The sequence below is a fragment of the Strix aluco genome, chromosome 28, assembly GCF_031877795.1.
Source record: "Strix aluco isolate bStrAlu1 chromosome 28, bStrAlu1.hap1, whole genome shotgun sequence".
NCBI classification, from domain to species: Eukaryota; Metazoa; Chordata; class Aves; order Strigiformes; family Strigidae; genus Strix; species Strix aluco.
Window position 1 is genome coordinate 6,162,794 of NC_133958.1, and position 25,880 is coordinate 6,188,673.

The 25,880-nt window shown below is 49.6% G+C and overlaps 1 protein-coding gene across 1 annotated transcript in view; it reads left to right on the forward strand.

The window, feature by feature from the left end:
- The window catches only part of KCNU1 (potassium calcium-activated channel subfamily U member 1), a 201,110-nt gene that overhangs the window by 121,746 nt on the left and 53,484 nt on the right, over positions 1-25,880 (forward strand). Inside the window, exon 31 of the mRNA XM_074808175.1 lies at positions 4,426-4,600. The gene's annotated coding sequence lies outside the window, so the exon portion shown is untranslated. The remainder of the gene's footprint in view (positions 1-4,425; positions 4,601-25,880) is intronic.

Genomic DNA, 25,880 nt, shown 5'->3' on the forward strand with positions numbered 1-25,880 from the left:
TCCTCGATGGCTCAGCACCCGGGGATTGCAATGGAAAGGTCAGGCACTGACTTATCAGCATAGACAAAATCCCTTCCTATAATGTATGTGTTTATTCTCAAATTAAATATATTAATGTATTATTTGTTCTTAAAATGTCATTCAATAGATAGTAGGCTTAGGTTTCCTGGCAGACCTTTGAAGCTTAAAGAGTAATGTAATAATAGTACATTAATCCATAAGCTACACAGTCTTCTCCCAGCAGACCCCAAACTCCAGAACTGGCTCTAAAGCACTGAATTTGCTGCATCTGTTTCTAGGAATTTCTGTCTAACAATAGTGGACTTGTTGGAGTCTGCTCTGCCAGTTCCAGCATGAAATGCTGCTTTTCTCCCACCCATCTGTTCAGCATTAACATTTGGGCACCTGTAAGTGGTGTTTCTGGGGGCAAAGGCAGGTGTCCGTTCCTCTGGTGATGCACATCTCTGTTCTGCTAACGCAGGGGTGGGCTAGAGGCACCAAACCCTGTTCCGTGTCCCTGCCGAGAGCGGGTCTTTGGAGCCAAAGTTTGGTTTGGGCCAAGCCCCAGTTTAAGCTAGAGGAAATGCTACATTTGGACTTTTCCCCAGGCTGAATTCTTGGCACAGGCAAATCATCTCTTGGGAAAAAAAAAAAAAGTCTTGAAAGAATGTCTCCATCTTTTTCTCCAAATCATCCATCCATCTATCTGTTTGTCTGTCTAGAGATGATAGCTTGATAGCTATCTAAATGCCAAACCTGATGTTTTGGAGAGCTTGGAATCCATCTCTGAACTGCACTGATTTTAATTCTGCAAGTCTTAATACTTGATTGACAAATACAGCTAAACAATCCATCACAGTTGCCTTATCTAAAAAATGTAACCTTTTTTCTGTTTATGGAACATGCACATGTGGAACATGTTTTTCTTTTACTGTCTATTTATTCCAGTTTATTCAGTGCACTTACATTTTTTATTTTGAACTGGTTTTGCTGGCTCTTCCCACCTTCACATGACACACCTTTCACCTCCAATTCCTGGAAAATACGGGTTGCTTGCAAACAAGCTGTGACTGTGTGTGAAAGCAGGTTGGAGAAAAGAGATCTTGGAACCATCCCAGCTGAAGGAAAGGTTGCACTTTCTGCCCATATCCCAGAACACCAGAGGCTGCACATGGAGCTAGGCGCTAGCCACACTCAAGTCTGCCTTTGGAGGCTGCGCTCAGCCACGGCGCGAGGCATGGAGGCTCTGAGTGCTCCCCTGGTGTCCTCAGGAGGGATCGTAGCATTTTATATTTATGCCATGTGGACACTCTGGGTTTGGGCTGTGGCTGGAGCTTTTAGGTGCTGCCAAAGTGACAGTAATAATTATTACGCTCGTCTCCTACCCTTTGAAGATAAATGTGAATCTTCTGTTGTTTCAGGCAACCTTGGTGGGCTGCCAGCACTGCGAGAATATCCAACAAAAATGGATGTCGAGATACGCTCGCCACTGTGGATGTTATCACTAACAGTGCTGGCAATTATTAAATTACAGTTATTGCTATAATGATAGTAAAATTAATGTTTGTTAATTGCTGAGGCAAATTAACATCTTGCAATTTCACATTTGGGGAGAAGCTTAACAGACTGGTGATGCCGAAAGAGTCGGCAGCCCTGCAGGGAACTGGGCTGGGAAGGATCCATCCATTCCACTCCACTGCAACCCTGTCTTCATCCCGACCCCACCCAACACAACTCCTCTGCTCTTTAGAGGAGAAATTCAGCTCTGCTTGCAAACGGCAAATGTGAAAATAAATAACTGCATAAATGAGTGAGTTTGGCAGGAGGGAAATCCCTCCCCCCTCAGCTTCCCAGAAGTTCTTTCCCTTCCCGAGCTGCGGGCGAGGCGGAGCAGAGCCGGGGCTCTGCGGGGCAGATAAGCGCCTCCCAAGCTGTTTGCTCCCCACGAGGGAAGAAGGCAGCGTGGCACTGTTCCCCTCCGAGAGCAGGGGAGGATTTCCTGGTGCAACCCTGGATCACAGAGCCATAAAGGTCACTGAGAGAACATGCTGGGATCCTTCTCTTCAGCTCTTGTAATGGTATTAGCAATGACTGTTTCTTACTCAATCATACTCCCAAAGGATTTTCAATAAACTTTTTATGTGCCATAACTGTTACATTAAATAAAGCTGAAAGTATTGAGTAAACTGACTGTAAATCACTTTAGATGCCTTGGAATTACATTAAGTGTGAGAATTATGGATCTTTTGCTGCTCGCAGAAACAGAGAGACGACAGAGCCAGAAATTTTTATGCTGCCAACCCTTCTGAAGGTTTTTTTAATTATTTTTTTATGCCATACAACAGGCTTCTCCTCTTGTAAATGGCTTGTTCAGGGACATGTTGGGACCGAGTACCATCCCTGTGGTGTAGGATCCTATGGTGCTGGTGGATATTTTCCCTTCCTATCAAGCTGGGCTGGTTTTCTCAGTCTGGAAATTGTAATTAAATGCTGGGGTAGGGTTACTGTTAGCAGAGCTGAACAGGCTGTGAGTTTTATTGCATCAAGAGTGATTTTCTGTTGGTAGCCTGACAGCCAATACTTCATCAATACAAATATATATTTTGATATAAATAAATGCTGAGAAAACATCTTCTGTCTCTACTCTTTAGGCACCCCAGGGTTAGCTTAAATGCATGTTACATTTAATACCCTACAGAGAGACACACAATTTAATAAAAGCAGCCACAAGTGCCCTGCACTACAGAATAAATGAACTTCTCCTTGTCCCATGTTTCCCCCCTCACACAACATCCTGCTTACGTTTCACTGTCAGTGGCTGGGACCTAAGACAAGCTTTGGAACATCACCAGGTGCTTTGGGGCAAAGCGGAGCAGAAGAGGGAGGACGGTCAGCCAGGTCTCTGCTGCTTCTCCATGGCCTGGCCTGGATCTTTCCTGCTGGGTGCGTCCTGCCACTAGGAGACACGGGCTGTAGTCTCTGAAGGTGAGAGGACCGGCCCCGACATCCCTCCAGGTGGAGGAGACTTCTCCGCTGCTCAGTCGGTTGGACGCCAGTGGACGTGTGACAAGGACATGGAGGAGAGCAGAACCCTCAGGGCCTTTGCTGAGCCCAGACTGCACCAAGTGTGGCCAATGAAAGGCAACGTGTCTGCCCAGAGCGGTGTTTGGCTCCAAATGAGCTTGATGAAAGCACGGGCAACTCATCTGCTGATAAACAGACTGGAGAGAGCTGACTGGACAGTGAACTTTGTGGAGAGTGGACCCGAGAATGTGAAACCTCTCTGATGATACTGCATTTATGGATAGGGACCATGGGAATTCGGTGGATCTTCCACATTCGAAACTGAGCTTTACTTTCCCCCACCTACATTTGTGCCCATGGCTGGGGCTGACAGTGAGGATGTCAGCGTGAACGCAGGGGCTCAGCCTACGCCGGCAAAATGTGCTTTTCCTAGCTGGGGACCACAGATGCAGCGTAAGAGCAGGTTTGTGCCCCAGGGCCTGAATCCGAGATATCCTGGCTCCCCAGAAAAGAGTGGGCTGGGACTCTTGCTGTAACCTCCTCTTGGCATCCAGCACTACGGCAGGGCCTCGAGACGTTCCTCTCTGGAGCTCAGAGCCATCAGGCGAGGCTCGTGCGTCCGCACCCATCGCCCCGTCTCCTGGAGTCAGAGGAGGGAGGGCTCAGCCCCCCAGCGACGGTGGCAGCCCCGGCTCGTCCCAGACGGGCCGGAATGAACGTCCCTTGTTACGGGCAGGCAGTGGTGCAGGGAGATGGTGGTTCTGCGCGTTACCAGCCCCGCTGCACCAGGAACCACCTCTCCAGGCGAGGCGAGGCGGAGGGCGGCCTGGCTGAGCGCTCGGCGTGTGCGAGAGGGGCGAGGGGAGGGACGGGCCCTGCCTGGAAACGCGGCTCCTCGCAGGCACACGGCAAATCAGGCTCCCGCACGCCGACATCCTGATGAGGAAATAGTTAGAAAAAGGCTCCCAGTGGGAAAACCTTCTGTTTTGCTGATCTTGTAAATCAGCTGAATTCAGCATGTCACAAGCACGTCTTACAATACACAAGACAATGCCCAGATTTTTGTAGTGCAAAAGCATATTAACCTTTGTGTACTCTTGCCGGGTTTCGACAAAAGATGTCTGTTAAGAACTGCAGGGCTCATTGTAATTGCTTGCCATGTGGGTAAATGATCCGGAGCTGTGTGAAGATAAGAAGAAATTGCTAAAGGCAAATCACCTGGGTTTTATTATGCTTGCCCTAAAAATAATTAGCATGGCCTATGAAATCATACTGTGAGGGGGTTTGTTTTAGCAGGAAACTGTAGCCTATATATTGTAGCTTTCTTTCTGGAGAGTTGATCTTTGTAGTTGTGTTGATGTGTCTTTTTTTTTTCTTTATTATTTTCTTTTTTAACTACAGTGAAAGACAAATGAACAAGCTCACACTGCTCTGAATAGCAACAAGGTGACTGCTTGCCAGCCTGTAAAATCTGGTATTGTCCCTCCTGGAGTCAGAGCTTGACCTTAAGAAAGTTCCTGCCAGTTTCTGCGAAGGAGCATGTCCCTGTGCTGCTGCAGAAGCCTGTTTGCCACAGGTAATGCTTTTTACTTGGGATTATGGGTTGTGTATTTGCCACCAGGCATAAAAATTCACCGCCTTTTCGGAGATGAAACAGCTTTGCATGGGAACAAAATGGTGGTGTCTTTCCATTTGCTGTATCTGTCTGGGACTACAAAAATATCAAGGTCAGAAAAGAAAGCAGGAAATAAAACAGCAACTGCATATAAAATTACAGGCTTGCTGTTTTAAGTGCTAGCTACCCACAATTTGGTGTGAATTGCAGGTGATCAGAACCTCTGAAAAGCATTTGTGCGTGTACAGTGTTGGCAACCCCAAGCATTAAAAGCCCTGAGTCAGCTTTCTTAAAATCATGTGTTTTGACTTAAATAATGAGATACTACAGAAATAGTAATATGGGGCTGTGTTTGCTTGAAGCCTTTAGGGATTTTTCAAGCTCTGTTCTGCCAGTTTCTTCTCTGTGACAGTCCTCAGTTTATTTTTACCTGAGCACATGAAGGTGTCTGTGGCCTGGGTGTCTGGTCACAGGACCCTTGCGTGTGTCTGGTGCTCCCCAGGCTCTCCCTGCCGCCCAAGCAGGGAGAGAGGGTCCCCCCCCCCCGGGCTGCTGAGGCTTCCTTACGTTGTTCTCCTGAAAGAAAACCTCTCCCACTACAAGCAGTGTGTACCTGAGAAGCAGCTGCCCTAACTTCAACATCAAAGCTGGGTGGTGGGCGTCTCCTGGAGCGCCGTGCATCCAGTGCAGAGGAACCTCAAATGACACAAAGCCAGTGTAAAACCCTCTGTTTAAGTCCTTTCCAGAGTGATAAATGGGGCTTCTGGTGGCGAGTGGCCCAAGGATTAGCACCACTCTGACCACCTATGCCTCATCAATACTGACTCCTCATCTTCTTAATTTCGATGCAATTGTATTTCTCCAGCACAGTTTCATTTCCTGGTGTTTGCTGTAATCCTTGCATAATCTTGGGAAAATGCTTTTTCATGGCTCAGCTGATAATTTATGTAGTTTAGCTATGTATTTTCTCTGTGGAGGAGAGGAAGGGAAGAAGGGCTGCTGCCTCAGAAAAGCTGATTCACAAATGTTCTGGTATATCCCTTGTTGCAGGCTGAATGTTTAAGTACAGACCTTCTGGGCACTTAAGCAGCTTTCCCAGCCAAAAAGTAATAATGGTCAGAGCATCTCCCAGGTTTTGGGAAGTGCAACACTTTATTTCTTTGTGATAACAGTGTGTAGATATTAATGCTGGTCTTCTCTTTGGGTCACGCGTTTGAAGGTGGATAGTCCAGATACTGTTCCTCGCTTGATTCTTCATCGCATTTAAGGTGAAGGAAATAAAAAAACCACCTTGACGTGTTCTCTCAGTGGCTCTCCACAAAAGCATTTAGTGGTTTCTGTGCTGGGTGGTTAATACCATGTTGTAATGTGATGACCATTTTTTGCTTTGTTTTATTTACTTCTGTTTAGTTGTGGCAATAGTACCCAGCTGGCTGTCAGGCAGCACCGACTCCTTGCTGGGGGTAAAGTTCATCCCCATAGCAAAGCAAACACAAGATTTAGGGATCTCCTGGCTGGTTCTGGAGGGCCCAAGTGGGAGTTGTGTGGTGTCTAAGCCTTGTGTTAATCTTACCTAGGGTAAGTTAGTTAGTTAGCTCCTGTGCCTGGTGGATTGCGACCTTGTCCTTGGCATCAGGTTGGCTGTGGGGACAATAGTCTTGCTCGCAGGCACCTTCAAATCCCCTGTGTGTGCTGGGCCATGCTGATGGCAGGGAAGTGGCTCTGGAACATGTTGATTCCCTGCCACTCGCCCGGGGCACTCACAGGATGCTTCTGATGGACGGGGTACGCTTGGCTGTTGTCAGCACTCAGTGTGAAGGGGTGTAACTTCAATGATTTTGTCACTTGCTGGGAGCATTTGTATTCTCTCTTATTTATGACCACTGAATTTGGGTGAGCTGTGTGCAGCTCCCGCTCCGGCCTCCGTCTGCAGCCAGCAGCAGGCTGTCTGAGGGAGGTGGACAGTGTCTGGTGGCTCCTGGCCGTGGGGAGGTGTTGGCAGGCAGCCTGCGGGAAGGCTGGCCTCCCTTCCCCAGGGACCTTGGCAGAAGGGCAGCACCTTGCTGTCACCTCAGGGCTCCGAATGGTGTGGTTTTAGGTATTCCTTGCTGAGCCAGATCAGCGATTTGTAACTCCTAGTGCTGGCTGCGGTCTGGTTGCCTCAACAGGCTGGTCAGATGTGGACTACTGGGGTTATTGGGTGCTGAGAGGTTCTAAATGTCTGGTCATTTGTAAACCTTCTGCGTCCCACTTCATGTGTCAGTTCTGACCCACCCATATTTGTTATTTCCCCCCAACAACCCCACGGGTGGATCAATACAGAGTGAGTGGGATTCTCTGTTTCCTACCAACAGTACTACAAGTCCTGGGGAGGGGTTGAGGAAAGGAAACTGAATCCATCATTTCTTCTCCAAAACAAAGTTAAATCATATTGATTTGGGTGTTCTTCACTGTGTATTTAATTTGTAGTTAAACTGAAGCTACTACTATCAGCCTGCAGCAACCAGTAAACACTTTCTTTTGAAATGGCTGATCCTCCATCTGCCCCCATTGGGATGTTTCCCATGTAGTGGACATGAGAATCTCTACCTGAGCTTTAAAAAATTCTGTCTCATAAGGAAAAGCATCCACTGTAGGCAGCTTCTTCCTAGGAATCTTTGTTTGCTGTGTCCAGCCACTTTCTGAGCTTCCTTTTAAAGGTCATGAAAAACCCTTTTCCCCATTATTACACATTTAAAACAATAGATGCCTTTCTGCATTCACTTGGGCTGGGTTTATTAGACTAAGAGGTGAATTCCTGTAGCAATTAGTCATTACGACAGTATTCACTAGAAAAACAGAAATATGCTACTCTATAATTTGGTTTGCATTTAAAATAAAATACAAAAAGCCTACTGAACATGCGGGGGGAAAGCAGGCAGCAACCCACAAGGCATGAACACAGGCTGTTGTTTCACATTTGCCTAATCCCAAGGTAACCTGAAATAATGCCTCTGCCTGGGTCTAGGGCAAATTTTGTGGGGTAGCTGAGACTGCAATAAACACCCGATATGATGATTTGACCTTAAACCCCCACTTCTTAGTGCTACAAAATCAGGCCAGAATCTCTCACGGATCTGAGCTTCCCTGAAGGTCGCTGGTGCATCCTGTGCGTTGAAAGATGATTCAAGGAAGATCTTGGTAGCAAGAGCACCCAGGTCCTGGGCGACTCTAACGGACCTGCAGCTCACATGAGGAAATGCTGCTCCATATGAGTTTCAGAGACTGTTTAGGACCAACAAACTGAAATAAAAATTGGACTGAATCTAGACCCAAACTCCCCAGCTTGGGTTCATTGCTACAATAACAGGAAAAAGAAAACCAGAAATCTCTTCTGCTGAGCTGCTGACCATCAGTTTTTAGGCTCTGTGTGGTGAAAGCTCAGTCTTGTTGCTCTCTTCCTTGGTGGGATGAAGTAAGGAACTTGCATAACTGAGCATCCCCTCCTGCAGCCAGTGCCAGCCCCGGTGCCGTCGGTGGCTCTGCACAGCTGGATTGTGCTGTCAGTGGCTCTGCACAGCTGGATTGCTGGTGAGCTGCCACCACATGGCGAGAGAATACTTGGTGCTGCTAACTTGAGTCTGATTTACTCTAAAGCTGAGAAGTTTTGGGGATGTAACTTTCAACACGGAGATAGAAAGATTGATTGCGAGCGGGGAGGCTTTCTCTGACATAAGTTCCCCTGCGCTGTTCAATGCCTTGCTGAGCTCCAAAGTTTCAGAAACAATGCTAGCCTAGAAACTAGCAGGGGAATCCCTTCCCCTGCTGATTATGTGTTTTTCTTCAGTAAAACATTGTAAGAAAGGCATTGAATTATCTAAACCACAACAGTGCTTGGTCCTTACAGCCCTCAGTGACTTGGAGGCACTAAAGACAATGTGATGTAGCAGTATAGTAGTTTCCACACTCTGGATTTGTATTATTAAATACCAGAATAAATACTCATTTCAAACCCACATCATTTGTCAGCTCTTGAGTTATGGCTGCTTTGGTAACTTAGACACCCTCTAGTTCTGCCAAGTTCCCATGCTCTTTGTTTTGAATATGTGTAATTTTATGTGTTTGGACTTAAATAACTTCTGCTGTTTCTCCCAGGTTCCTCCTGTGCTAGAACCTGCCAGACCCCTTCTGGGGAGGAACAAAGGCAGAGGCACTTCCAAACAGGATGGAAAGGAAAGGGGGGGAGGACTGTGTTCTTGAGAAACACATTGTTCATTGGGTGGGTTTTTTTAAGGAATTGGAAAGTCGTGCAGAAATTGAATCAACTTTGCTGTTAACTTTGGTCATGGGTCTTGAAAATGGCTCTTTCCCATGAAATCCCAGTGGCTTTCTGGAGTTTAGCACCCACAGGCCACGTTTGCAAAGCAGCTGTGGACATGAGGTGACTGGATGCTAGAGGACTGTATAAAAACTCTGAAACACATTATGCGCCTGATTTCCATTTAAAAACAGTTCATGCTGGGTGCCTCCATCACCTAGATGTGTTTTTAAAATCCCCCTGCAAGTCTATAAGCCTCTTTAAGTATCGAATGCCAGTGTCTATCTAGACCGGTTTTGCATGCATGAGTTTGGCAATATCACTTAAACAAGTTCATTGTATAAATGGATGCAAAAAAAAAAAGTCCCAAAAGACTTTAACATTCTGTCAGCGCTCAAGGCAGGTCTCCAGCAGTGTCTGCTAGATACCGAGCTAGCATAAATCAGCATAGTTCAGTAGTGTCTACCTGGAGCTCTGCTGGTTTATACCAGGGGAGACCTAAAATGATGTCTCTTGTGCTGAGAGCAGGGGCTAGAAGGGCTGGATGAGAAGTGATTTCCCTGGTGCCCTTTGAGACTGGTGTGGTTTGTCTCACAAGTGGAATGAGTTTGGCATGTCTTAACTACCATTCATCAGCTCCTAAACACATGACAGAAAGGTCATGGGCATGTGGAGATAACAAGGGACCCTGTGAATTAGGAGTAAGAAATAACAGCATTTAGGGCTGGCTGGAGACGTAAATGTTTCAAAATCAGACTTGGGGGAAAAGTAGAAGTGATATTTCCTTTTGACCTTTTAGAAACACTCTGAAAGACTCCAGACTGCACAGAGGCTGGAAGTAAGGGCCCTGGGGGCTCCTTGTGCCGACAGAGCCTGGACTAGGGCTGTCCTCTTGCTGAGAGACCTTGGAGCCAGGCAGCCGGGGCTCCTGGGGCAGCCAAGCCAGGCTGGAGAACTGGCAAGCTCTGCTCAGTCCCTGGCCACTGCCCTGTCAGCACTTCCCTGAAGCCAGCCCGGCCCGGGGAGCACTGCAGCGTGCCAGGCTGGCATTTTCCTACAGGAGCGTTGCCTGGGGAAACTTCAAGCTCGTTTCGTTGCAGAGCTGCAGGGTGAAGGCGGTGACACTAATGGATGGCAGAGCAGCAGGGTAAGGCTGGGATGCCGAGGCAAAACTCTGAGGTAACCTGGTCTAGATGAATTTTGTCTTGGGAGAGCTGGAGAAATGCTTCTCATGCTGAGAACCTATTTGCAGTGTGTCCCAGGCACTCTGAGCTTGGCAGTTGTCACTGCACCCTTTAATTTCCTTTTCTGCTCTCCAGGGCTCCCGGCAGGAACTGGGGAGCTGATGTACGACAGGTCTGCCCTCGCGGGACCCGAGAACGAGGCAAGGAGGCTACAGGCAGGCCCAACAGGAATGTGGGGGGTTGGAAAGAAAAGGTCAGGAGAGTCTTGCAGAAGACGGGGTAGTGTGTGGGGTGGGAGCTGCTCCCTGCCTCCTGTCAGCACATCTCCTGTGAGCGTGGCTGGTCGCTGCAGCGCTCTGCGGCAGAGGTCACTGGGTGGCCGGCAGCGGTGCGAGGCAGGGCCTGGCCTGGCCTGGGGCAGCCAGCGAGGCTCAGTCCAGCTCCTGCTCTGCCTCCATCACCCCCAGGGACAGATCCATTTTTCCAGGGACAGAAAATTTTTCACAGAAAGAGTGGTCAGACAGTGGAATAGGCTGCCCGGGGAAGGGGTGGAGTCCCCATCCCTGGGTGCGCTTAAGGGTCGTTTGGATGAGATGTCGGGGGATGTGGTGTAGGGGAGAACTGTGTAGAGTCGGGCTGAGGGTTGGACTCGATGATCCCGAGGGGCTTTTCCAACCTGAATGGTTCTGTGATCCCCGGCAGGGTGCGATGGGGCAGAGGGAGCCAGGGAGGGACACAACGTCCATCCACCCCCTGGGGGGGGAATGAGAGTGGAAGGGGTAGCTCTGCCAGGGAAGCGGGGTGCTCGACAAGCACAGTCAGCCCCAGCTGATGAGCTGCCAGGGCAGGAGTGACACCACAGGGCCCACGGGGCGTTGCAGCAAGGGCTTCGGAGCTGTACTGCGTGTTCCTAAAAATGCAGGGTGGGGACAGGGAGCTGACATGCTACCCTGTCACCCTGAGAGGTAGGACAAGGCTTCCCCTCTCCACCTCTGGTTCTTCCTTTGTAAGCTGTCTGTATCTGGAGGATCACCAAGTACTTCAGTTTTATTAAAAAGTAAGTGTAAGCTCCACTTGGTACCAGTAACCCCACCCGCCGCCAGCCAACAAGCCAAGTCAGCCCGCAGAGAGATTTCCATCTCCAGCCCAGCCCTTGGAGCCCAGCCTGGGCACCGGAGGTGTGAGTGGCTGAGTTACTTTGCTGCCTCACCTCAATGCAGCCACCCTGGAGTCCTGATTTTAAGAAACACTTGCAAAAGCTGAGTGCTAAATAATAAGGCCAGCTGGAGTTTGGTTTACAAAATAACCCAGTCCTTAAAATGAGCTCAGCCTGTGGGGTATGTCTTAGAGATTGAGCACTTCTGGCTGTCTGGCAGGAGATGCTGAAAGTACCTGGGTCCTCTGGAAATCTAATGCTGTTGCTCTGAAGCAGCTCGCGTGTGAGCAGACAAAGGCCATCTGATAACCACGGGAAGGGACGTAGAAACCTTTGCTGCTTCTGTGTGGAGCATGCTCTAAACCAGCTAGTTCTCTGGGTAACAGCACTGAAAAAAATTGTCATGCTGACTTTCCTGTTAAGTAGGGAGTTTGGGGGGTTTTACAAGCTTCATTGGAACCTTTTGCCCTGACTGGGACTCTTTTTGCACTGAGTCTTTAGTGTCTATTAATACACAGGCTCACACTATTACCCTTTCTGCCAGTTCATTCATACCTTGTCTTTCTCCTCATCTGCTACTTTTCTTAAAACCTGGTGATCTTTGAGGCCTGTAGCTCTGCTGAGCCCTTACATTTCTGTTACTAAAGTTAATCCAAACCTGGAGCAACCTGGCTTGAGTCTCTGCTTGGGGTGAGCAGCATCCTATAGGCATCCAAAGCTTCCATTATTTGTTATTATTGTTTATTTACCTGTTTATTGGGAAAACACTGAAGACAGATGGATAATGGCAAGGTTAAGCAGCAAATTGCTGTGCTTCTGCCTGGTCAGAGAACATGGGGCACAGCCTTCCTAACCTGTAATATAAATCATAATGGGCAAGGAAAATTATTTTGCCTTCCACTAAAGGGCAATTTTCTGATCAGCTCTCATTTTGAAGCATGCAGAGAAGAGAGCAAAAGGAAGGAAATATATATTTATATATGTATAAAAAAGAAGAAAGGGAGGAAGGAAGAAAGAAAGAAACACTTATGCTTTAATGGAAGCTCATTTTTGTAAAGTACCCCAGTGGCCCCTGTGGGCCCAGAGAATTAAACGCTGTCATTCATAGCTTGAAAGCGGAGCCATCCAGTTTGCAGACACCTGTCATAATTAAACTAATGGCTCTGAAAATGTGCCTTGATATTAAATCTATCTTCCGCCGAGGAGCAGGGCTGATTAAAACCGCTGTTTGACAGTTAATGATGAACCTCTCGCTTGCTGAGCTCCGTAACTGGAACAGACCGGTTCACCCCTCCCTCCCCTCGCCGAGCCCTTTCCCGTATCCCTCCCCACTGCCTTCCACCCTGAACGGCGCGGCTTCTCCCCAGGGCCTGTCCTGCAGGCGGTGGGAGATGAGTCCTGAGGCTCTCGCTAGGTTCCTGGGATGGTCGATCTCTGCCACGACCCTGGGCTGCGACTCCAGCGTGCAGTTAGTGGCGGGAGAGAAACACCCGCACAGGTACCCAACTGGCAAGGGGTTGACTTGCCGTAGTGTTGTGGCACTGTAGAGCTGCTGCTGATGGGGAAAATGCTGAATCACATTTTCCTGCCCAGAAGCTGTGCCCTGTCTGGGGCTGTGCCCCTGGGAGAGCTCAGAGAGCTCTTTTCCCAGTGCTGCTGCTAGGTAGTTGGCATCCAAATATGAATCTTTCTTGCTCCAGGGTTCATCAGCTGCTCCTGCTTATTCCCCTGAAGATGTCAGAACCAACTTCTGCTGACATCACGGCTTGTTGCCAGGGCAATGGGTTTGCTCTTGCAAAACAAGGATTATGATTATACAAGGAAAGAAGAGTCCTTAAGGAACAAAATCGGTGTTTACCTGGAAATGTGTCCAATAACTACTTGCACTTCTAAATACATATCTCTGAATAGACCGGTCCAGCCGCACCTCTGAAACCCCTCAGGCCAGTTGTCTCCCTTTGTCTTTCCCACTTGCTGCTGGCCTGGTCAAGGACAAAAATTAGATAAACCACAAGAGTTGAAGTCCCACTTGCCCCACAGGTGGTCGGTTTTGACACTCAAACCACAGCAGGGATCCGAGTGTGGGATGCCCAGATAGGTGCAATAATCTTCAAGCGAAAGCAGAGCTAATCACACACAGCCCCAGTAATTAGTGTGACACAAATTCTGCAAAGTTCAGATGAGCATCAGCAGTTCCAAGTAGCATTTGTTATTATTTGCTGGGTTTCTTAGTCTCTAGGTACTTTAATTCCCCAGCTCTACAGTGGAGATAATAAAGCTTCCTTGTCTGCTTTGTTCTAACTGATGTGAGCTCCGTGGGGCACGGGCCGTCTCCCTCCGAGGGCGCGCGCAGTGCCCAGCGCCAGGGCCTGTATTTGGGCACCAGGGTATCACCACCCTACAAATAACTAATCATGTTCCTGAGTGAGGATGATGCTGAAATGGTGAGGGGCTCCTTTGATAAACACAGAGAGAGAAGACGACCCACTTGTTGGAGCTGCCTGATGACAGAAGCCTCTCGCACTGACACCAGCCAGGCTCCGATCTGACTATCATTAGCTTTCTTACCCAGCTCTAATGCCATCCGCTGCCACAACAGTAATTACCAGGAGATTAGGCAGCATTAAGCACTCTTTAATTTGACACATTGCAATGATCTCCATTCAGCCTTTCTGCTCGAATAACTCTCCATAAATATTTTGTGAGGCTACCAAAATAAACAGAGGCTCGGCTGTTTGCACAGCTGAGATCTTAGTGGCTTTTTGAGAACCCAGGTAGCAAAGCTGAGGGTGGCACTGGGGGCGTGGGTGGGAACCGAGTGGTCAGTTGGGTATGCGAGAGCGTCAGGGAGTGGGAAAATATCTTTGTATAGCAAAAGTAAAAATAATAACGATAATATATGCCTCACACTGATGGCAATTTAATAGGAAACACTTTTTAAACAACAACCCAATAAAGAGAGATGGGTATTTATGTAAGAAGTGGCTGCATTAGAAGAAATAATAATTACACTGGAGTTGTGTTCTTTTTTTTTTTTTTTGGTGTGCTATTAGCCTAGACATTATTCATTAAGTAATGCAATGGAAAACCACTGTTAATACAGCAATAAATCCCATGGGGCCCCATTGCTTCTGAGATAGGATCATTTGGTAATTACAGTGCATTAGAAGTTCAATATTCTTTCATTTTTTTCCCCTCGGCTCCTCGCCTGGATGAGTGGTGGGCTAGGAAGGCGTGTGCCGGGAGGATTTACTGTAAACACACGGTGCACGGCTCCACGTGGTGCCCCTGCACCTGGTGCCGAGGTGTGCGAGAGTGAAGCGAGCGGAGCGGCAGCGAGAGCCGGGGGCTGGGGGTCCCTGCGCCTCCCGGGCTGCCAGACCTCTGCTGCCCGCAGGGGAGCCCCGGACAGTGACGCTCTCGGGGCAGGCTCTGCGGTTGTCTGTGGGAGATGGGGTGAATCTGGGCTCTCAAGCTTCCGTCCCGCTCTGGGGGCAGCGTCTCCTCTTACTGTGAGTAACGGGGGACCGAGGGCTTGCAGGCGCTCGGGAGGGACGGAGAGGTGGCTTGGCCAGGGCATGGATGAGCCAGGGACAGAGCAGGAGAGAGTTCTTGGTGGGTTACTGATAAGATCTTGACAAAAAATAATGGCTGCTTTCAGGAACATATTGCAGAGGCCTGAGAACAGAGCCAGGAAGGGATTGCGCCTCTCCGCTCACCGAGCCATGGAGCCCCTGCTCAGCACAGCACCGAGCCCAGGGGCAGCTCTCTGTGTGTTATGGGGTAACCAACGCTGCACCATGCAAAGGAAACTCCCCCTCCTTAAACAATAGGGAAATCTGGCTGCCTCAACAGATGCGTCTTCCCTGCGCGCTAAGTAAACTGTCTCCATTTACGGTGTCAATACTGGCTCAGTTGTCCCTGTTCCTGAAGCAGCCCTTGCCAGCTTGTGGCCGGCTGCCGCCCCGGCTCTCCTGCGCGGGGAGAGCTGTCAATAGGCCTGTCAATAAGGTACTGGGGACTATTGATCAGCATAGACATTTAGGGGTCACTGGTCGATAGGAACTCTCATCAGGAGTTGTAGGAAATGAGCGCTTTCAAATACAGGCAGGAAAGTGAGACTCCCCAAGGGGGAATGATACAACTCAATTTTCCCTATCCTGTTGCTTTGTCAATTTTCCCAAGTCTGGAGAAGGTGGTGGCTGCAGGAACAAGGAGAGAGGGGGAGGAGAGGGAACAACACATCCGAGTGTTTGACTGAAAACATCTCAGAGGCCCCAAACCAGCCAGCCGCAGCCTGACCTCAGGCTGGCACCGGGGAGGGGCAGGGGATGAGCAGGCTCAGTGTGAGCGGCTCTGCCCGGGTGCCAGGCCGGGTCCGGGCACCGTGGGGTGCGGGCTCTGGGCAGCCTGTGTTGGTTAAGATTGTGCCAGGGCTGAGCAGGCTGCGAGGCCGGAACAGCCCACGTGTTGCTTGGCACCGAGTCCAGCGTGAAAACACCGCGCAGCACAAATACAGGCGTACGGTGTGTGCTTCACTTATTAGAACTAGAGAGCTGGTGGCCAGGGTGGTGAGAATCCCAGGGGTGCTTTGAGCCCTTGAGCAGTTAATATCTCTTTGCTGACCCCCGCCAACAGCCTTCCTCTTCTCTCTTTGGCTTTAAAGGATGCACTAGCAGCCGCTGAACCTGGACACTGCTGGAACATCTGAATCTTAATCACCCTCTGTGCTGCAGATAGAGTGTTTGCTGCTGTTCCTCGGTTTCTGAGGCTGCAGTCAGGCAGCTGCTGACAGCAGGAGCCAGGCAGAGCTGGGTAGCAGAAGCTTGTAAGAGTCTTTCTGTGCTCTGAGGTCTTTAATTCTGATTTTGTTGATGATTTCTTGCAAAGCTTTATTTTGAAACAGAAGGCAAGCCCATGCACGTTTCCATCCTGCAAGCAGTAGCGTAGAGACACACCCCGCAGACAGCGCAGGAGCTCTTGCTGGACTCGTTGCTGGACTCTGAGGCCCTTTTATCGCTGGGGTTTGAGCAGGTCAGTCGGGCAAGGGGCAGCCACGGCAGCTTTGCCAGGTGAGGGTGTCACGAGGGGACTGGTCCCTGCCACCCTGCACCGTGGGGCTTTGCCTGGCTGCTGCGGAGCTGCGTCAGGGCAGCCGCTCTGAGCACGATCTGCTGATGCTGAGCCCTGTCCCTGGGGTGGGCACGGGCCCGCCAGCTCCCGTTTGCAGCCTGTGCAGTGGTGGGGAGCAGGCAGAAGTCACAGCGTTGAAGAGGACAGGTCTGATGGAGTTGTCATTTTGAATAAGGCAGAGTGGGGGTTTCTTTGTTTTCACTTCCTGCACTTTTTTGTCTCCTTGTGAGGCAGGTAAGAGCACAGAATAAGGGATTTTCTTCCTTGGAAGCAGAAACAGCAGGTTGAAGTGGCAAGGTACACCCAGATCTGAGGGAACTGAAGCCACAGCTGCACTGAGCCTCCTTCAGCTGGGTTCTTGGGTGCCTCGTGTGAAGGAGCAGAGGTATTGCAAGAAATCCCGTCCTGACTGGCTGTGGCGTAGGGGAGTCCCTTACACCCGTGCCCTGTGTCACGGTGACACCGTGCCATCCTGACGCAGAAGTGTTGGCATTTTCCATCTTGCATGACCTACCCTCGCTGGATTCCAGCTCCCGGCACACAGATACGGTGTGTGCTGGGGGGAAGCTGCAGCTACTCACCATCACTCCCAATAGCTCAGTGGCCTGAGTCTTTTCTTAAGTGCCATTGGATTGCCTGCATTGCAAAAAATCTTTCTCTTTACCTTGCCACTTTGCAGTATTTTTCATCTTGCAGTATTGTTTTCCCCTTTCCGGATAGTTTCCCAGCTCCATGTACCTCTCCAACTTGCTTGATTGTGATACTTTTTCAGGGTTTGGGCTTGTTGTTTTTTGTTTTTTTTTCCTGTTCTCAATTGCTCAGGGCCAGTGCTTGAAATTAAACTGTCTCTCTGTGTGATGCAAATCAGATAAGAGAAACCAAATGAGCCCCGTGTGTTTGTCTGCAGAATCCTATTCTGCTAAAACTCGTTCTGTATCATTCTCATCTTAGACAGATGTAAATCAAGAGGAACTTATTTTAAACCAATGTCAGCAGGGAAAAGCTCAGCAGAAATAACAAAACCACCATGCCTTGTGTGTTTATCACTCGTCAAGGTAAGATAAACTTTTAGCCCGATCGTGATTTCTCCAACATTGTGCAGGCTGTAGCGCACCTCCCAGTAACACATCTGCAACAGGAACTGGCGTGTGCTGCCAGGGGTGTAACGCAGGCTGCGAGGAAGAGGATGCAAGGCATACCAGAAACTTTAGGAAAGGGATATACGAAGCTTAAAAAATGCAACTTTGGGGAGACTCAAAACTGTGGCTCAGAGCTCAGCGAATACATTTCATCCAAGGCAGCCTGAGTGGCCCCTTGCCACCTCTGCTGTGGCTGTCAGCCGTGCCCGCGGGCTCTGCCAGCTCCAGCCGCGCCGAGCGCAGCCGCTCGGCACCGTGTGGGTGAGTTACCGAGTGCCAAAGACAGGACCCAGCCAGGCCTTCACCCCTGGAGGTGTTGGGCTGTGCTAGTTCAGCAAGATCAGCTCACAGGCTAACTCTAAAAAGGGAAACTGGGGAGTAGAGCCTCAGATTATGGAGCAACAAAAATAAAAAAAACCAACACATCTGCTGAATGGTGAGCTCCCCCTCCTGCCCCCGTGGGCCGTTTCAGCAGAGGGGCCGGGAGGACACGAGTGCTTGGGCATACTGGTGGCACGGAGATGCGGTCACAGCAGAGCTTCCCCAGCACGAGAGAGAAGAAGGAAAAAAAAAAATATGCAAGTAAATAAAAAGAAGCCCATTTGCAAATATTGTAAGGAATGCATGTTCTCATACGTGCTGCTATTAAGTCCATTCGTATCATATCAGCAAACATCATGTCAGCTTGGAGAGGTTCCTACTTATTTCTTTTTCCCTGTGAAATGTTTTTCAATGCCTGAGCGAATCAAAATGAATGTAAATGAGGTTTATTAAGTCAACCCCACACGGTGCTGTATTGTCAGCGTTTGTAGGCTGTGACAGGTTAGTTATTGCAGTTTGAAGGGAATGTCACCAGCACAGCAGTCTTCAGAAGTAACTTTTAAAAAGAATAATAATAATAATAACAACAGTAACAACAACATCTGAGGACTATCTGTGAATTTTTTTTGAGAAGTCATTTCACAGAAAGGTGGTGTGACTAGAGGGCATTTCCAGGCAGCCGCCGGAGTTTGGAACGGCAACGTGCTTTGTGTACAGTCGTGTGGGTGCACAGTCTGTGGTGGGGCCAGACACGGGCTCCAAAGTTATTTTCTCTCCTCTCCTGGTTCGTGTACACTAGTGATCACCATGACATCTGGAAGATATCCGTTTGTAAATATAACCCTGTTGAGCTGTCTCATGAGTCTTGCTGGTCTTCAGTGAGCCAGTCTCATTATTTTCAGTAAATTACTTCGGCCTTGGCTATGCTACAAAGAACAACTAGTAAGGGTAGCGTTCATTTAGTTATTTATTTAGATGTGAAATAGCAGAGACACCCATCCAAGGTGCCTTAGCATTGTTAATTGTACAGAAAATTCCATTCAATTACAAACTCTGCTTCATTAATACCCTCATTTCCATAGGCACTCAGCCAGCAAGCCACCACCCTGCTATCACTCTCCAGCCTTTCTAAACACTCTCTCCAGTCTTTCGCGGTGTGTTTGACAAGCCATCAAATCCAGGTTATTTCTGACCACGTGGGAAATAGAGTTCAGGAGCGTGGAGGCCTCGAGGGAGCTGCCCCGGGAGCTGCTCACTGATCCTGTCTGTCTGATCTTCTCCAGCAGGGATGGTCGTGACAGATGGGGAGAGGTGACACCCGAAGGAGGGCTGGTCCCAAGTCATTCCGGGGGGTCCTTTGGTGGGACCTGGGATCTCTGGATTGTCTACTGCTGCTCTTAGCTCATGGACTCCTCAGAACATGGGCTGGATGGAGGACTTTAGTCATTTTAGTAAAAATCTGAAAATGGCTGCCTTTAGAAACATGGACTTTTTTTGCCATCCGCAGCTCAGTTTGCAGACGCTCACGGTACCTCCTGGGTAGACTGTTCCTTACGCTGTTCCCCTTATCCCCTGTCAGCTGGATTCTCTGTAGTTAGATTCTCCTCCAGTTTCTTCTGCAGGAAGACCCTTTCCCTTGGATCAGCAAGGAGGGTGGGATGTTTTAGCCAGCTTTTAAAACATGTAGGTAAAACCTGTGAGTCGGGATGGATGCGTGCAATCATACTCCTTCGTTACCTGTCTCTACTAACTGAAAAACAGTAGTGAAAATTAAGACAGCTTTGTTCTTGAGGCCAGCAGACGGAATCCAACCCTCCTCTAGATGAGTTTCCAGCAGCACTGGCCTAAAATTGATTTAATGAAACACCCACAACACTTAATATACTTTGGCTAGGTTAGTGTTAGATCAGAAATGTTCTGAGGGTGTCACATAAGCTAGACAAAATTATTTGTTCCCTAAAGGTATCGATCCGTGCAAGGTGCCTCGCAGTCCATCTGCAGAGAAAGGAGTTGCAGCCTGACAGAAACCTGCTCCGGTTTTGCATATTTATTCCTCCTTTAAATCATTTCCAAACCACTAAACCATTTTACAAGGACGAAGGAAAACATCAATTACAATTACAGTGAAAAACTCTTTCAAGGCAAAACCTGGTAGACAGAAAATGTAGCCATCCATTTGTAGTTTTTCACCATGTGCTTCATAATATTATGGTCTGTTTCCTCCCCACCCATCACCTCTTCCCTGTCCCGCTGTATCTCCAAGATCTTGGTGTTTCCTGGCAGCAGGTGGAGTGAGGGAGGCTGGAAGCTCCTGACCGGTGCTGCGTTGGCCCCCGCAGCTCCGCGGGCAGGAGCCGACGGTGGCTCCTGGGCAGGGGCGGCTCAAAAGGCTGCTCCTACCCGGGGCGATGCCGCCCGGGGAGCGTGTACCAGCATCTCACAAAGAGCTGCTGCCTGCCAGACCCGAGCTCTGTCTTGCTGACACAAAGGACACGGGTGGCACTGAGGATTTCCCAGGTTTTGTGGACTTACTCCAACCCCTGTTGCTCAGTTCGTACAAAGGGGCCACAGAGCTCTGCTGCTGAAGAACAGCAGTATTTTGTACCATCAGGTAGATTCAAACCAGAACGGAAAGCAGATTTGCTATTCTGGAAAATTTGTGAAATGGTTTGCACACAGATATGTGTACCTGTCTATCCTGTGTTACTCAGAAAAATTCAAATGTTTCTTTTTTTCCCCCATATTAAAATGGACAGCAGCTAGAACTTGTATAAAATATAAAGAATCAATAATTTAACATAGCCTAAAAATCAGAATTAAATGAAGGAAAATGACTCAAAGTAAAATTTTATCATACCTATATGAAATATTTTATCATTGTGCAAGATTAAATGAAAAACTCAGATGATACCACTTCCAGCTCTCTTCCAAAAAAAAAAAAATATCCGGAATGAGCATCCTCCAGCCCGGTTCAGGCTGGACCAGGTTTTGCTGCTTAATGGATGTTGGTGAATTGTCTCCACTTGCAGCAGCTCCCTGAGGTACGAGGCGAGGGCGGCTGGAAGCGGGATTGGAGAGGGTGTGCGGTGCCTGGTCTGCGGTCGGAGGCGAGTGTTTGTCTGGGCCTCTCGGGGACGGACGGGGAAGGTGGTTGGAATTGGGGCTGCGTCGCTTTTGAACGTGACCTGCTCTCCGTGCCCGGCTCTGCAGCGGGCCAGACCGGCGCTGGCGCTGGGCGAGCGGGGCCAGCACTCACTCCGTACATCCACCATGGCACTCAGTGGGCTGCAGTCCTGATAGAGCAAATTAAATTAGCCGCTAATTGGTTAATTGGTGAGGGGTTCTGTAAAGCAGCTAGGAGCAAATTAAGCAGGAATGAGAGAAGTGCACATTTGTGAGCTGTGATTGCTCCCTCTGAGAGCTGCCACTCAGTAACGTCACGGGCTGGGAAGCAAAGGGGGAGGAGAGCGGCCGTGGCCTGCGCTGAGGGCCCGTCCCGTGTGCCCGTGGGCTCTGTGGCCTCATCCTCTGTGCCGGACCGAGGGAGCCTGGACTGGCGACGAACCGCTGCGGTGCCCGGGCAGCCAGAGCGTGCTGACAGGCTGGAAAATCCCTGTGCTTCAACGGCAAGCTGGATTGTAGCGGTTAATCTGGGTCTGGTGAGGACAGCCTGGCAGGCAGGAGCACGGGGGAGCGGGTGTCCACATGCAGGAGTGTGTGACCTGCCACGTGTCCTCCCCTGTGTGCGGGCGCACAGGCCGCGCCTGGCGGCGGCTCGGGGAGCCCTCCTATGGAGCTCGGTGGCATCCCCAGATGGAGCTCCAGTCAGCAAGCTTCTGCCTCCAAAAGATGAAGAACTACTGTTCATCTTCCTTGTCAAAAACAGAAAGGGGAGGGGGGAGGAAAAGCCTCCGAGAAGTGAATATGGGCACTTCTACCTGCGAAGAAACACATCCCTGCCCTGTTGGAGCAGAACGGCCCAGGCCATGGGCCAGGCTGGCAGAGCAGCCACAGGTATCCGAGGGCAAAGGTGGATTTGGATTTTCCAGCCTTGTGCATTTGCCTTTAAATTCCAGCCAGATGCCACATTAACTTGCGTGACTTCTTGTCTGTAACAGCACATAATGCAGCACGAATGATGTAACTCAATGTGATGCCAGAATTTATAGGAAAAGACACTGCTTTCTGAGGTCAGGCTGGTATCTGATTTAAGTTGGCAGCGGGAGCATCAGTGTTTCTGCAAACCTATACCGTGGCTCTCCAGCAAATCACATTACTCTGAAAGACTTTGGCGGGCCCCTAATCTAGACAGCTCTTCAAAACTGGGGACATCAATTAGGCTGGAGTGCATCAAACCCACGCAGGGCTTTTTGGGATCCGACTCAGACAAACTCCTAAAAGCACTTTCAATAAGAGATTTTTTTTTTTTTTCTTTTAAATGAGCAGAAGGATTCTAGATAAACTCGATAAGGGCTGGAATCAAAACAGGATCCTAGAGCCAAAACTGGAGTGACAGCTATTCCGGGTAGTGAAAACGATGACAGATTCTGAGCAGACAGAAACGAACATGATAAAACAAGCAGGGCTATTATCCTTCCATTTGCATTGCCGTGGCACATACAGGTCCCATCTCGGGCGAGGGCTGCGGTTGTGCCAGGCGCTGGGAAAGACACGCCAAGGGCCGGCCCTGGGGGGAGCGTGGAGCGCAGCGTCGCACCAGACAGGCGAGCTGCAGGGCTGGGGAAAGGCACAATTCTCTGCTACACAATTGGGAGGCTTCGAGTCAGTCCAAGTTCTGCACCAGATTGTTTCTTCTGGTGCAAAATGACTCCTGGGATGACATGGGGGAAGTAGTCAGGCCAAAAAAGTCTAGTGTTGGAGAAAAAGATCAAAAAGCCCCTAACCAGAGAGAAATGTTTGTTGACCCGCCTGTGAGGAAACTGAGGCACTGAAAGAGTAAAAGCCACATGCCCAAAGCTGAGCGTGGCCTGGCTGTTCTGATTTAGCTCCATTTGTTTGGCATATAGATATTACCTGTGGTTTTCTTGGGAGCTGAAAAATCTGGTTGCAAGGTACTGGCCCAAGGCAAGTAGCAGTTCAGGATTGCAGCAGATACAGGAGTTTCAGCTCCTCTAAGTTTCCAAGGTCTTGTCTAGTGCCTAACCAAAATCCTTGGCTGGGCTAAAAGCTATCCCCACGCTAGCAGGAGATGGGGCTTGAGCTCAGCAAAGCCTCTCGGTGGCTTATAGGTATGACTTAGGGCAACGTGGTCAGGAGCCAGAACTGGCTCTCTGGAGTTAAGCCAGGCTGGCGCTGGAAGTGCTGTGCTTTGAGCTTCAGTCAGGCTCTGAAATGGGCAGTGGAGGCTCCCAGCCTGGCGCACCTGGAGCTCTTGAAGCCATTTGCAAAATGTTACCTTTAAATAAGTGCTTCTTTTTAAGCAGTGGTTAAAGTCTCACCAAAGAGTTTAAAATAATAATTTATAGCAATAATATGCTAGGACATGAAATAAAGCTGCTGATGGTAACATAAATAATGTATAGAATAATAAAAACTGCTGCTGTTGTTGAAATCATGTGGTCAGCTCGCAGCGTGGAGCACGCCGCAGTCAGGAGCTGATGGCTTTCGGCGTGGCAGGGGGAGGCAGGAAGGAGTGAGAAGCCTCATGAAGGTTTTCCAATCACTCCAGCCACCATCTCTAATTCTTTTCTTAAAGTATAAAATCATTCTTCCCCTGATCTCACTTGTGGTCAGAGCTCAGCACAGGCCCATCAGTCACCGCGGTGATTTGGTTCAGCAGGTGTTGGTTGTGCAATCGTTCATTTCGGGCTAATCTGCTCGCGGCTGTCAGGGGTTATGGAGTATTTATTGAGTTTGTGTCAGGTCCAGATGACCAATAGCCGGCAGCCGCTGGATACCCATTGACACTGATGATATTGCTGAATTAAACTAGGTGATGTATACAGAACTTGCTTAGAGCTAGTAATGAAGCTGGGAACCATTTGAAACACAATACAGAGGGCCCCAGTGCTTGGGGCTTTGCTCTCTACCTTTTAAATAAAAAATTATTATTATTTTCTTTTAACGCCAAAGGAGAAGCCATGAATCGAGCTCCCCTGAAATATTTAGAGAGAAAAATAGAGTAGCCCAATGGAAATGAAAATCATCTTTATATTCTGCAGATTTACTGCCTGCTAGTTGGCCAGTGACTGAGGAATTTCTCAGCTGCTTTTTAGAAAGGCATCATGGGGGAAAGGGAAGTAGGAAGGATGATGAACTGATTATTGATTACGCTTCAAGGACCTGATCCTTTAAAAGGCTTTGCTGAGCACCTTCAAATCTCATTGAGTTCAGCTCAGCACAGGACAGGATCTGGGTGTATTTGTGTCTGGGCTGTTCTGTCGTGTGCCACGCTCCGTGACTTGTCCCTCGCGGAGGCTGCGTCTCCCAGTGCCTGTGAACTCGGTCGTCCTCCCTGGGGGACAGAGTCCGAGGGGAGAAGCTGAGGTGTGAGGGGAAGGGCAGGATGCACCCAGGGTCACAGCCCGTGGCTGGCAGGGGTGGCATGGCTCCACTCGCAGCCTCTTGTAGAGGCTGAAGGGGAAGGCAGCAAAGGCCAGGGCAAGGCTGCGGGTGCAGGACCCCGGGGTGCTGGTGAGAGATGGGCGCTGGGCACCACCGGCCCCAGCAGCACAGGAGGGCAGGGTGGGCTTGGGGCCTCGTCCAGGAGCTCGCTCTCAGCACCGGCTGGGAGGGCAGAGTCATTTGTAAGAGTCTGGGGTGGGCTGTCTGAGACAGCGGCTCCTTCTAGCTGGAGGCAGAGGAGGGAGCAGAGGGCTGAGCGCTGCAGGCTGGTCGCTGGCTGGCAGGGTTAGGATCAGGTCCAGGAGCAGGGTTTGGGATGGCAGGGTCAGGCAGGCCCGAAGGTCCCCACCGGCCTAGCAAAGCCTGCAGCAGATCTGGGGGGTGTCCTGGCCTAACTGTGGAGGCTGAGCATCTCCGAGCAACCACAGCTTTCCCGTGAGGCTCTCCTGCTGCTGCGGGCATGGAGACAGGATCCAGGTTGGTGATTAGACCATGTTGCTACTGAATTATTCTGCACAGAGCATCAGAGTTAATTTGGGGGACAATCAGCTTGTCTGAGGCTGTCACTGCTGCTGGCTGAAACCTGCAGTGCTGGAGAAAGAGCAATCAGAGCTGTGACCTTGGCAAGGACTGGGGTTAGATTACAGGCATGATTAAATGCCAAGGAGAAGGCTCTGAAGCTGCTATTTGAATACCTGTTTACATGTAGGATAATAGATGGCCACCCGCTGCCTGCAAGGCTGTAATTCACTCTGGGGATTCTGGGACTTGGATGACACCATAAACCATGCGAGGCAGAGTGCAGGATGCTTGCAAAGCAGCGCCGAGGCCCTGCGAGTGATTTACAGCCACGGGCTCACTCTATGGCTATCTAATCTATTGTCTTTTTATTGCAGACACTGCACAGAGAAATTATTATTGTAAAAATTTGTTTAAAGGAGCTCCGTAAACTAACTTTGATCTGACAATTTCACCTTAAAATCCTCTTGTTTCTCTGGCTGGAGGAGAGGATGTTTGGCATCTAAATTATCAGTAGGTACAACTCCATCCAAGTCAGCAGCGTAATAGTGGGAGAGAGTTGTCACTTAGGATTTTACTTCGGGTATGTATCTCAGGGTAGAAAGCCGCAGGGGACGGAGCCGGGTAACCCCAGCGTTCGCAGGCTGTGTACCCTGCAGAGCCCCATGGGGATACAGGTACCCTTGTAGACTCAGCCTGGGCTCGTCTTGTGCCTAACTCGAGCCCACCCGCGCCTGCCCTGGCACCCTCTGCCAGCCCACAAAGGGGCCAGGCTCTCCCAGGAGCACTTGAACCTACCCCAGCAGGCTCCAAATCCCCCCGAAACCTTCCTGCCCGCTCCCAGCTGAAGGTGGGACTGCTGGGGCCCTGCTGAGCAAGGGGGGCGTGGACGAAGAGCACCGCGGTA